The following is a 12,829-nucleotide window of genomic DNA, read 5'->3' as shown; positions in this document are numbered from 1 at the left end:
GCAAAACAGTTGTTAACCCTTGATGAAGCATCTTAATCAGACTAACTGGATGATGAGCCTCAGGGGGAGACTAGAGAAACAGAGTAGTTAGTCCCAAATTGCACTCTATTCCCTGGCCCTGGTGAAAAGTAGTACACTATCTAGGGAATAGGATTCCGTTTAGGTCATAGTCAGAGAAGAAGAAGCGTGCTACATGTGACGCCTAATCTGGGCCAGACAAAGTAATTTCACTAATTACCAAAGGACACTAAGCAAACACAAGGAAATAAGAACGAATTGGCTGTCTCCCGCAGATTACCCCGCGAGGGGTCCTGTCTAATTTGGAGGAAACTAAGGTATTGTCGTTGGCCCGGGCTAACACGTACAGGGCAGAGTGACCCCAATAAACACACACACACACGCAACCCAGCCTTCCACCCCACAATCCCCAACCAGCTTGGCGGCAGATGGTGGAGTCTGCACAGCGTATAACCCTCCTCCCCCCCCCCCTTCTCTTTTGTGCTCCTCACCGTGCCCCGCTCAGGGGTCCACCAACAACAGCCAACACCCCCTTCCCTACCCTGCCTCTATCTCTGTAGCCATTGTTGCGTGGGCTACTAAAAAGGGGTGCAGTCAGGTGTCCTAATGCGCCTGTCAAGGGGGGAATCGAGAAAGCCGTTTATACGTTCCGGGCGGTGGTGTTGTGTCACGTCCACCAGCGGCCCCCCGTTCTGTTCTTCAACCTCTCTGTCCCTGTTTCACTTTAAAAACGATAGTTCACTGAATTTACAAAATTACTTATTTGTTTCCTCACCCTGAAAGCAGTCTATATATAGACATGGACACAGCGCAATCACCTTGAGCTTGTTTACCTAGCGACTGTCACCAACTGCTAACTTTAGCATTTTTTAACCAAAAACGATTCGAAGTCACTGTACCCGATATTGGCATGTTTTACATTTCATGCCGAAGGTCATCCCAAAATCTCCGAAAGGGATTGCGTAGCTGGCAATTTTCAGTTGCTCTGTGGTGCGACAGAAGTAGTTGTTGGGTTTGGGGCTGGAAAGACCTATTTACCTGATGTGTGTCCAAAATATTTTGCCAGTTTACCTGACATCCCTGAACATAGACTATGGAACTTTAAAAGGGGAACCATTATCATTGTGCTCTCACACTATAACTTTTCCTTCATCAAAATGGCATTAATGTTTGCAGTAACTCCAAATATTGTTAGTATCATGTCCTGAAATGACAACATTTCATCTGTACTTCAGAGGCACTATTTCTAGATTCCTCCATACATCAAAATACGACACAGAGCAAACATGGTGACCAAAATAAAATGGCCGAATGCAGCATTTGCTTTGCACTGTCACGACTGTTATGTAACAGCCAGGGGACTTGGAGGTCCCTGCGGTGATTTCCATATGACCCAGGGTGGGGTCCCTGGGGATCCCCGGCACACGTGCCCTCTCAGTGGACGACCCCTGGGTCCTGGAGGCAGGGCCAAGAGCGCTGGGGGTCACCGGACAACTGGGACCCTCAGCTGGGGGAGAGGGAGTTAGGATAGGATGAAGGGCTAAAATGTGAAGGGGTCAGTTCTCAAAGCGGATTACATTTACATCCTATTACCATGCAAGGGGACTGGTTATTTGATGCTATTGCCAGATTCGGTGATGTAATGGTAAAAAAAATCTAAGTCCAACACTGCATCCCACCAAAACAGGCTGAAGTTTCAGACAGTCTTTACAAAGCACAGAAAATCACGGTTTTGACTACACTGGGCCTTTAAATAAAGTTTGATGATTGATAAAGTATGGTCAAATTTAATTTGCTCTGTTAAACCTACCTTTTGGAATGACTTCAATAGCAACAGTGAATCTATTCCGTGTTCAAGTGGAGCTCTCTCAATGAGCATTCTCATGATAGCACATCGGCAACAGTCAGTAACAAATATCATAGATGAGCAGGGCTTGTTTAAAACCTTGGATGGGAGACCAAAGGGTAGCTGTAGATAGATCAATTCTCAAGTAGGAGCTGTTACCCAGCCTTTAGTTTCTTTTCTGCTGGTGGATATAAAGTTGAAAATCTGATGTTGTTTTAAAGGTACAAATTCTACATAGGTTTGTTTATGTTGACATTTGGTTACCATAATGACATAATCCTGTGGTTGACAATTTCACACTCAAAACAACAGTTTACAATAATTACTTTTTCCAATCGAATGTATTTTCTACGTAGATTCCAAGTCACAATATTTTGACAAATGACATTCAAACAACGTTGATTCAACCAGTTTGTGCCCTGCGGGTGGGCCCTGTTTGAATACTTTAAAGGGGGGCTGAACTGACCGATTTTGCCTGGGCTTTTCTGCTACTCATTAAGAGAAACAGGATTTTGCTTCTTGGGGGTGCGGTTTGACGTGGATGTGTTATGTCAGTTAGGATTGATTTCTGGGGACACGTCTACAACCATTCCTTGAGGAAATCACTGATTTTATACAATAATATTAGTGAAAGATGTTTTAGGGAGAACATGTTTTTACCTATCGACTCACGTACAGGTCAGTTTCAAATGACTACATTCTGCAACAACTCCAAATATTGTTTGTCTTCTTTGGTTAAGTTCACTTACAGTATCTCTTTAGGTTAGTGACTGTTGTCTACTCTGGTAGCTTTTATAATGATGCCAGTGAAGTTCTTAAGGTGCCCCATGGTTACAGTACTCATCTGCAGTACCTTGAAGAAAAAATTAGGTTCTCTCTTGCGTCCCATCCATTCTGTAATTTTGTAATCATGTATTTTTCTCTAGTGTCCCTCTCACACTATGGACTCTTCAGAGAGAAGAGGAGAGATGAAAAGAAAGGGGGGGGGGATCAATACCCATCCTGCAGCATGTATCCAATAAAGCAGGAGAAAGATTAATGTAAGGATAGATCAGTTGGGCCTGGGTGCAAGTAGGGAGAGAGAAAGAGAGAGGGAGAAAATAGAGGGAGTGGAGACCTTGCATGAGGTGACATTTCAAATGATACAAATGATCTCTTCCTCTTTTTTAACTGGCATTCACAGTCACATGCACACATGCGTGCACACGCACACCAATATTCCTCCATACATACATAGTACTGCACTGACTAGATACACTATGTCCATTCAGAGGGTGGCCAAGGAACAGATATTAATGGGACGGCGCCAATAGTAGAGAGAGGGATAGGGCTGATATTAGCAGGCTTACTGCCCAGACAGTAGTCACTAGTTACTACCTCCCAGCCCTCCTGCCATTTCACCCTCTCAGGAGTTGGAGGGAGATGAGAGGAGGAGGAGGAGGCTGCTCTCAGTCGCTGCTGCACTATAACACACAGACAGGCAAGGGGTTTCAGCCAATGGAGGAGATAGGAGGAGGGGGGAGCTTACGGTACTGCCCACCACTCTCTCTCAGCTAAGCTGCCAGTAGAGAAGAAGCATCAAGGACCGCGGCTGGAAGACTTCTTGTTTTCTCCCTTCTTTTCTCTGTATATCTTGTCCTCTCTCGTCCTCCCTTCCTCTCACTTCCTACCCCCCCCCCTCTCTCTCTCTCTCTCTCTCTTTCTCATTGTCTGAATCAGTGTTGCCATGGAGTACTGGAGCAATACACCTGTCCGGGCTGTTGCCACACGCAAGAGGTACCCCCTTTCTTTCTCTATCTATTTTTTCCCTCCTCCATCTCTCCCTCTTTCCATCTCTATTCTCCCCACTTTCATCTCGTAAATGTTTGCTAATTTAATGGAAACTTTTTAATGATACACTGTATGAATGGCTGGCAAAAGGTTAACTGATGTAGTTGTGATTCTCTTTTTAATTGATAATCCCCCAACAATATAGTTCAGTGTGTCAATTTGATTTGTGTATTTTTTTAGGTTTGCATGGGTTCTTTTTCAAATCAATATGAATACTTCTAACTGCAGCTAGTTACAATTGTAAAATGACACATATTTGAATCTTGATAGTCTTACAGTCATGCCTTGATATTACAATTATTTGACCTGTGAAGATAATTCCAGTTTTCTATGGCTGTAATATATACCGTAATACTAGGTCAAATGAAAATGTACTGAATCTTGCTGATGTAATACTATACGTAAATCAAAATAACGAACAACTTACAAAATATTAACCCGTTTGTAATGTTGTGTGTGTGTGTAGGTGGCAGGGAAGTCAGGCACAGGAGAATCAAACTTGGTATAAATGGAGTAGTTTAATAGCGTTTAACAAAACTCCAAAACCAAAGTACATAATAAATAAAAGTGGGTACAAGAACCCGTCGCGCACCATCCCATAATACACGAGCATACAAACAAAACGATCTCTGACAAGGACATGAGGGGAAACAGAGGGTTAAATACACAACATGTAACGAATGGGATTGGAACCAGGTGTGTAGGAAGATAAGACAAAACCAATGGAAAATGAAAAATGGATCAATGATGGCTAGAAGACCGGTGACGTCGACCGCCGAGCTCCGCCCGAACAAGGAGAGGCATCGACTTCGGCAGAAGTCGTGACACTGTTGATATAGCATAAAGTGGTCAGTCTCAAATTTGACACTGTGAAATGTTTAGGACATTTCTAGATAGCATTTTATTTGACAGCAGACTTTGTCATACAATACGTTATTTACTGATAAATGTGGTATCTACCTCATTCCTGCTAAATTGGCATAAGTATGCCAGATGGTACTGTAGCGACCTTAGCACAACAATTTACAACATGGTCAAGATGTTCAGGCTACCCCCTGAATTTGCTACAGTACTTTATTTCACATAAATCAATGGGTTGGTTTAATATGCTTTGAAATTATTGGATGATTATATGCACAATGCATGAGAGAGGTGTTATGGATGTAGTCCTTCAAAAATATGGAAATTATTATCTTTTACAACCAACATAAACATACATTTACCAAATTAGCATTGATGAAAAAAGTATTAATTGTGTCAGTGGGGTAAACATTTTTTGGTTAAACGAGAGCTATCGCAAAAGCCAGGTGTCACACCCCATTTTAAAGCTATAGTGTTCCTATTTTGGCGATACAGAGTACAAAGGTTCAGATAGAATGGAATACTTGAAATTCTTTTCACCAACCTACCATTCCAGTTTGAACTGAGGTAAGAGAAATGGATGCTGTTCCAGTTATAGAGTGCTAAAGGATGGAAATGCCTATTTGTCCGCCATTCATCAGAGTATTATAACATATATGCAGATGCTTTTATCCAAAGCGACTTACAGTAGTGCGTGCATACGTTTAAGTATGGGAGGCCTTGGTGGAAATCAAACCAACAGTGCCATGCAGGACCACATAGTGCCATGCAGGACCACATAGTGCCATGCAGGACCACATAGTGCCATGCAGGACCACATAGTGCCATGCAGGACCACATAGTAAATGCAGTATATTGGGCACAAGAAACCTTGCCTGCTTGAGTAGAGCAGACAAGTTGACTATTGAGGGGATACAAGCTCATTGAGATTGAGGGGACCAGAGCTAAACTTAAAATTCGAAATGCCAACTGAAAAAATGTAATTGATAGTTTCAATTGGAAGTGATAGTGAATCTATTATGGTTAATGCCCAATGCCTCAAATAGTGATATAGGCAGGCCTCTTTCTCTTTCTAATTACCATGACTGGCACCACAGAAGCCATTTCAGAGGAAATACAGCAACAGAATGGACCAGCTTTTCAAGATCTGGCCCAGGGTTTGTAGTTCGGCTGTGTTGTTTAAGGGGCCATTTGCTCCTCTAGGAGCAATGGCAGTTACAGGCTGATTTACAGTGAGTTACAGTGAGTTACAGGCTGATTTACAGTGAGTTACAGTGAGTTACAGGCTGATTTAAAGTGAGTTACAGTGCAGTGAAGCATGCAGAGGCACAAACAGGACCGGAGGATAGGATTGCAGTCAATTTCTTGGCACACAATGTTTTATTTTAACCTGACGGGAATGTGTTGATCAGTATGGCTTAAGCCTTTGTTTTGTGGGAAGAGACAGTGCCTGCAAGGACCTAGAGTGGAAAGGAAAAACCCAGGCCCTACTCAGCAGGCTGAAGGTGATGGTCGAATTCAGTGCTTAAAGGGAAATTTAAAAGGTGCTAGTACTCATTTTAGGTTAATGTTTTAGAGCAATATTCTGTAAGAGATCTTGACAGTCTCGTTCTCACCATCATAAAAAAAACAACAACACGGCACACTTCTTCGCCAACCAATTAAAGGGAGAGCAAACAGCTCAAACATCCTGCCCTAACACCTGGGTGTCATCCGCCTATTTCCAGTTCCTTGTATTGACCAGTTAATAGCTGTGGAGTGTGTGCCTGTGTGCCACTGTGTGTGTGTGTGTGTGTGTGTGTGTGTGTGTGTGTGTTGGGTGCGTGCGTGGGTTTGGGTGGGTGTGTTTGGTCAACAGAAGGCCACTGATACCAGGCCTGTGGTCATCTTTCAATACTACTGCCTTTCAAGCCAAAGGTCACCAGAGGTCATGGAGAGGCAGAGGCTAATTAGTTTAACCCCCAAGAGGGCAAGGTCACCCAAAATAGGATTGGTGCGGGGGTCCCTCAATCAATCATTCTATCCAGCCCTCCATTTCTCCATCAATCCTTATCACACAACCCGCGTGTGCTGCTGCCACCGATTCCTAATTGGTGATGCGATTGTGTTTCTGTAGCGTTATGATAACACTTCTTACTCAATGAAATGATACTTTCATACTGAATGTTCGTGAAAGTGCGATGCGGTTCTTATTGTGGTTTCTGTCATATGACCACTTTTGCCATAGGATGACCTCAGGTATCTTGTATCCTTAAAAGTGAAATCAGCTACATCAATTGTTTTAACTTAAATGAATGATATGTACCCATTGATTCTTGAAGAATATAACATATAAATGCCTCATGAGCTAAGTTCGACTGTCGTAACCCATCAGGACCCAAAATATAAGCTTGATTTACTCCAATGTTTTTAAACAAAGTAAATGTAAACAAACACTATATAGCCTCAAAGCTAGGTTAAACTATAATTTTGATATCATGGATGGTCATCCATAGCTCTGTCTATGAACTTGAGTGGTTACATTTCTCTAGCCCCATCCCTCAGTTTTTTACCGGGGCGGGGAGTCTGCTTTGTTATTGTTTCTACTGCCGATTGCCTCTTTAATTTAAACGGTCCTGAGACTAAATGGAAGCTTATTAATACAAATATTGAACATCCACACAATCGTTTACTTCATAACCTCATAGGTTAAAAACGGTTTGTTTCTTTATTCTGAGCACCAATAATAGGCCATGGGGGCGTGGTGTTATTCAACATAATCATAAAAATGGCGGCTTGTCTTCCTTCCTTACTGCAGTTGGCTGTGATGTGGCCTGTTTTTCATACTAGAAAGTAAACAAGATCAGCAATAGTCAGTGGCCTCTCAGATAATACTAGACACCTATAATAATGCACTCCTGATAGGTAGACTAGGTGGCACATCAGATGATTTAAGTGCAAACTTGCTTGTGCAGCACAGTTCACCAGTACCAATACAGAGAGTCGTTTTTACGTGTATCTCATACCTGGATGTACTGGTTTAGTACATCCCTTCACATTAGTACCAAGCCATTGCACAAAGCAGGAGGGCCATGTGACAGCAATTTTCATTGGGAGATGGATATGTAAAGTTTCCTATTTTCAATGGAAGATTTCTTTTCACGTCATTGCTTGACAATATTGCCCCAAAAATTGCCTATGTATCATATTTGCCAATATGCATATGATAGATGGGGAATGGAAAGGGTTGTAAGTTGTATCTCAGCAGAGTTGTGCAACGTAGGGCCTTGTGAATAATGTCAGGTGTTTGAGGAGGGGACAGAACTTGGGGACAGAACTCAGTGTCGGATAGACATGGGACAAACCGTTTGAGTTGAAAGGCCGAGGTGTGGGAAGGTCCCCAGCTGTATGGCCATCGCTGATAAGGGTTTGTACTTAGAAAGCAAGACATTCTGTCGCCCTTTGATCAAACCAACATTAATCAGTGACGAAGGAAATAAATGGTGTTTGACAAAAATCATATCCATGAATGTTTTTATTTTTTTCATTATAATAGGTGAGTGCTTACATTTGTCCTATTTCACACATGTACAAGTGTGTATTATACACGTGAATTAGAAATGTTTTTTTTTGCATATCCCACTCTCCCCCTGAGAGTGGTGTCACGGCCAGGGATAAGCCATTATTGACAGGGACCCTGGAGCAATTAGGATTAAGTGTCTTGCTCAAGGACACATCGACAGATTTTTCACCTGGTCCGCGATTCAAACCAGAGACCTTTAGGTTATTGGCCCAAAGCGCTTAACCTCTAGGCTACCTGCCTTACTCGGTTATTTTGAAGGCGTACATCTTTATCTGGTATTTTTGGTATTTTATTAGGATCCCCATTAGCTGTTGCAAAAGCAGCAGCTACTCTTCCTGGGGTCCACACAAAACATAATACAGAATGACATAATACAGAACATCAATAGACAAGAACAGCTCAAGGACAGAACTACATACAGTATATTAAATGGGTTTATATGCCTTTATATGCATAACAATTGAGATAGATAGATTTACATCTATAAATGAGCACTGGTATACAGGAATTAGGCAAAAAGGACATCGCAGTCCACCATACATGGTCTATATGAAGCAGATGGCTAAGTATATTGCCCTGCCTTATTGAGACCTTGAGGTACTGTAGCCCTGGATCCAGAAATGCCTTTGCTTTCTTTGAATCAGTGGTATTGATGGTGCATCTTGAGTATGTTTTGTTACGGTGCATAGGGCTGTGAGTTAACGACCTGGATGGGGCGGTATTTCCACTCCGTCACATATACAGAAGCAAATTAGTTATTTTGATTGACAACATATCCTTACAGTGATAATGTGATAGCAACAGTGATAATGCTGTGTGTGGATCAGCCTTTTGATAATATCTTTGAACGTTACTTTGATTGTTACAATGCAGCGCCGTAGTGCCATTCAGGCAGTTGTATGGGACAAACTATACATTTTATATATACTCTACATGGAACAAAATAGGTGGACACCCCTTCAAGTTAGTGGAATCGGCTATTTCAGCAACACCCTTGCTGACAAGTGTATAAAATCGAGCACAAAGCCATGCAATCTCCATAGGAAAACATTGATAGTAGATTGACCCGTTCTGAAGAGCTCAGTGACTTTCAATGTGGCATCGTCATAGGATGCCAACTTCCAACAAGTCAGTTCGTCAAATTTCTGCCCTGCTAGAGCTGCCCGGTCAACTGTAAGAGCTGTTATTGTGAAGTGGAAACATCTAGGAGCAACATCAGCTCAGCCACGAAGTGGTAGGCCACACAAGCTCACAGAACGGGACCGCCGAGTGCTGAAGCGCTTAAAAATCTTCTGTCCTCGGTTGCAACTCTCACTACCAAGTTCCAAACTGCATCTGGAAGCAACGTCAGCACAAGAACTGTTCGTTAGGAGCTTCATCAAATGGGTTTTCATGTCCAAGTAGCCGCACACAAGCCTAAGTTCACCATGCGCAATGCCAAGCATCGGCTGGAGTGGTGTAAACCTTGCTGCCATTGGACTCTGGAGCAGTGGAAACGTGTTCTCTGGAGTGATGAATCACGCTTCACCATCTGGCAGTCCAACGGACTAATCTGGATTTGGCGAATGCCAGGAGAATGCTACCTGCCCAAATGTGTAGTGCCAACTGTAAAGTTTGGTGGAGGAGGAATAATGGTCTGGGGCTGTTTTTCATGGTTCGGGCTAGGCCCCTTAGTTCCAGTGAAGGGAAATCTTAACGCTACAGCATACAATGACATTCTAGATGATTCTGTGCTTCCAACTTTGTGGCAACAGTTCCGGGAAGGCCTTTCCCTGTTTCAGCATGACAATGCCCCTGTGCACAAAGCGAGGTCCATACATGAATGGTTTGTTGAGATTGGTGTGGAAGAACTTGACTGGCCTGCACAGAGCCCTGACCTCAACCCCTTTAGAACGTCGACTGCAAGCCAGACCTAATCGCCCAACATCAGTGCCCAACCTCACTAATGCTCTTGTGGCTGAATGAAAGCAAGTCTCCGCAGCAATGTTCCAACATCTAGTGGAAAGCCTTCCCAGTTGAGTGGAGGATGTTATAACAGCAAAGGGGGGACCAATTCCATATTAATGCCCATGATTTTGGAATGAGATGTTCGATGAGCAGGTGTCCACATACTTTTGGTCATGTAGTGTATATATCTATCTCAGTGGAGGCTCCTCAGAGGAGGAAGGAGAGGACCATACTCCTCAGTGAATTTCATAATAATAAAAATAGGTGAAACATTTAAAAAGTTGTAATTTTTTTGATAAAACTATACTAAATATATTTACATCACAACATAATTGATTCAAACACACTGTTTTGCAATGCAGGTCTACAGGAGCCTCAACGGCACTCTGTAGGGTAGCCCCATGATGTAGCGGAGTACAGCTAGCTTCCATCCTCCTCTGGGTACCTTAACATCATGGTTTTCAGCACGTTCCATAGACTTACACAGTAATTATGACAACTTCCGGAGGACATCTCTCAACCTATCAGAGCCCTTGCAGCATGAACTGATGTTGTCCACCCAATAATCAAAGGATCAGAGAATGAATCTAGTACTGAAAGCATAAGCTGTAGCTAGCTAGCATTGCAGTGCATCAAATGTGGTCAGTAGTTGACTCAAAAAGAGAGAAATACAATAGTTGAACAGTTTTGAACAAATGTATTTCTTAAAAAATGGAGGCGAAAGAGAGAGCTAATTATATTTTGTCTTTTTTTAACTTTCACTCACTTAGCTGACAAATGCAGTTAGCTAGCTTAGCCTACTCAAACACCCTGCTAAAACATAGGGAGGCCCGGTGTAACTGCTAAACTGCTTACTGACTGTACTGCATGATTGTAGCAGGTTTACTAACGCATTAGTTCTATTAGCTATGTTGACTATGACGTTACTTTAGGAAATATGGTAATAACAATGTAGGCTGTGTGTAGCGGTTATGATATGAAGGTTTGGCTTGGAAAGGTTTTTTCACCTGTTTATAGACAGCTGATGTGTTGTGCATTGAAGTCCAAAAGCGAAGGGAAAAGGTGAGAGTAAGAGACCGCGTAGATGCGGGAAGGATTACAATGACTTGTTTGTATGTTGCTGTGAAAGTGAACTGTTTGCATGTGATCAGGGCATTCATTCTGCCGATTCTGTTGAAAAACATTTCTTAAACAGAAGCAAACGGAGCTAAAGGGGGATAAACATACCTGAATTTGTCCAATAGAATCTCTCGTTTGTAACTGTTGGACTAATGATTACACCCAAGATCAGCTAGATTCAGGCAAGAGTGCGCAAGGTGGTATTGAATGTGTCACTGTCTGTCCATGTGTCACTGTCTGTCGCCTCAAATCTTCCTTTTGACCTGTGTGCACTTATGTTGTAAACTTTCATTCATATGCTGGTTTGTAGCAATCTCATGATGGGTATAAGGAAAATTCAAGTATCATGTAGTAGCCTAAACCTATCGATGTTACATTTAACTGGGTGAATGGAATATGAATGACAGTCATCCAATACGGTGTAATAGAAATAAGGCCATGCTTATAAAAAAAATAAAAAAATAGTTGTCCTTCCTCATCTTTAATTGGCACCAATCGCGTTCGGAAGGTTTTCAGACCCGTTCACTTTTTCCACATTTTGTTACATTACAGCCTTATTCTAAAAGGGTTTAAATCAAAATAAATCCTCAGCAATCTACACACAATACCCCATAATGACAAAGCAAAAACAGCTTTTTAGAATTGTTTGCAAATGTAATAAGAAATAAAAAACAGAAATACCTTATTTACATACGTATTCAAACCCTTTGCTATGAGACTCTAAATTGAGTTCAGGTGCATCCTGTTTCCGTTGATCATCCTTGAGATCATCCTTCTACAACTTGGAGTCCACCTGTGGTAAATTCAATTGATTGGACATGATTTGGAAAGGCACACCTCTTTATATAAGGTCCCACAGTTGACAGTGCATGTCAGAGCAAAAACCAAACCACGAGGTCGAAAGAATTGTATGTAGAGCTCCGAGACAGGATTGTGTCGAGGCACAGATCTTGGGAAGGGTACGAAAAAATGTCTGCAGCATTGAAAGTCCCCAATGACACAGTGGGTGCGTCAAATGGATGAGGTTTGGAACCCCCAAGACTCTTCCTCCACCAAGCAGGCCTTTATGGCAGAGTGGCCAGACGGAAGCCACTCCCCAGTAAAAGGCACATGTTAGTAGGGCTGGGCGATATGGCCAGAATATCATATCATGGTATTTTTCACATTTTGGACGGTATTTTATGTTTTTGATGAATACAAGTTCTAAATTTGCTTTATGAGTAGTGCGTGACCCTAGGATGGCAACACATATATTCTAAATTATTTCAATGGGTCTATCTCCATTCGGATTGTTTTAAACCAGTGGTCACCAACCAGTCGATCGCCAAACATTTCTGTAAAAAAAACAACGATAACGCTATGCGTTTCGATTTTTTTTTTATTAGTCTCGGGCTGTTGATGGTAGGTGCAGCCAATTCAGCTGCCCTGCGCGCCTGGTAGGCAAACTGTTGCCATTTCATGTGTCTGGAGGTACAAACTCTGCCTTCCCGGTGGGCCTGGAAAGGAAATCAGGTGCACTATGCCGACGCTGGCCAATCAGATTGCTCAGATGACAAAGTCTGCAGTAACGTAGCAGGCATAAAAGAAAGCCACGCAAAATTGATACTGTGAGATTTCAAAACGTTTAAAACCATGACTAGAGAGAG

The sequence above is a fragment of the Salmo salar genome, chromosome ssa12, assembly GCF_905237065.1.
Source record: "Salmo salar chromosome ssa12, Ssal_v3.1, whole genome shotgun sequence".
NCBI lineage: Eukaryota > Metazoa > Chordata > Actinopteri > Salmoniformes > Salmonidae > Salmo > Salmo salar.
The sequence above is the reverse complement of the archived record's forward strand: the minus strand, read 5'-3'. Positions refer to the sequence as shown.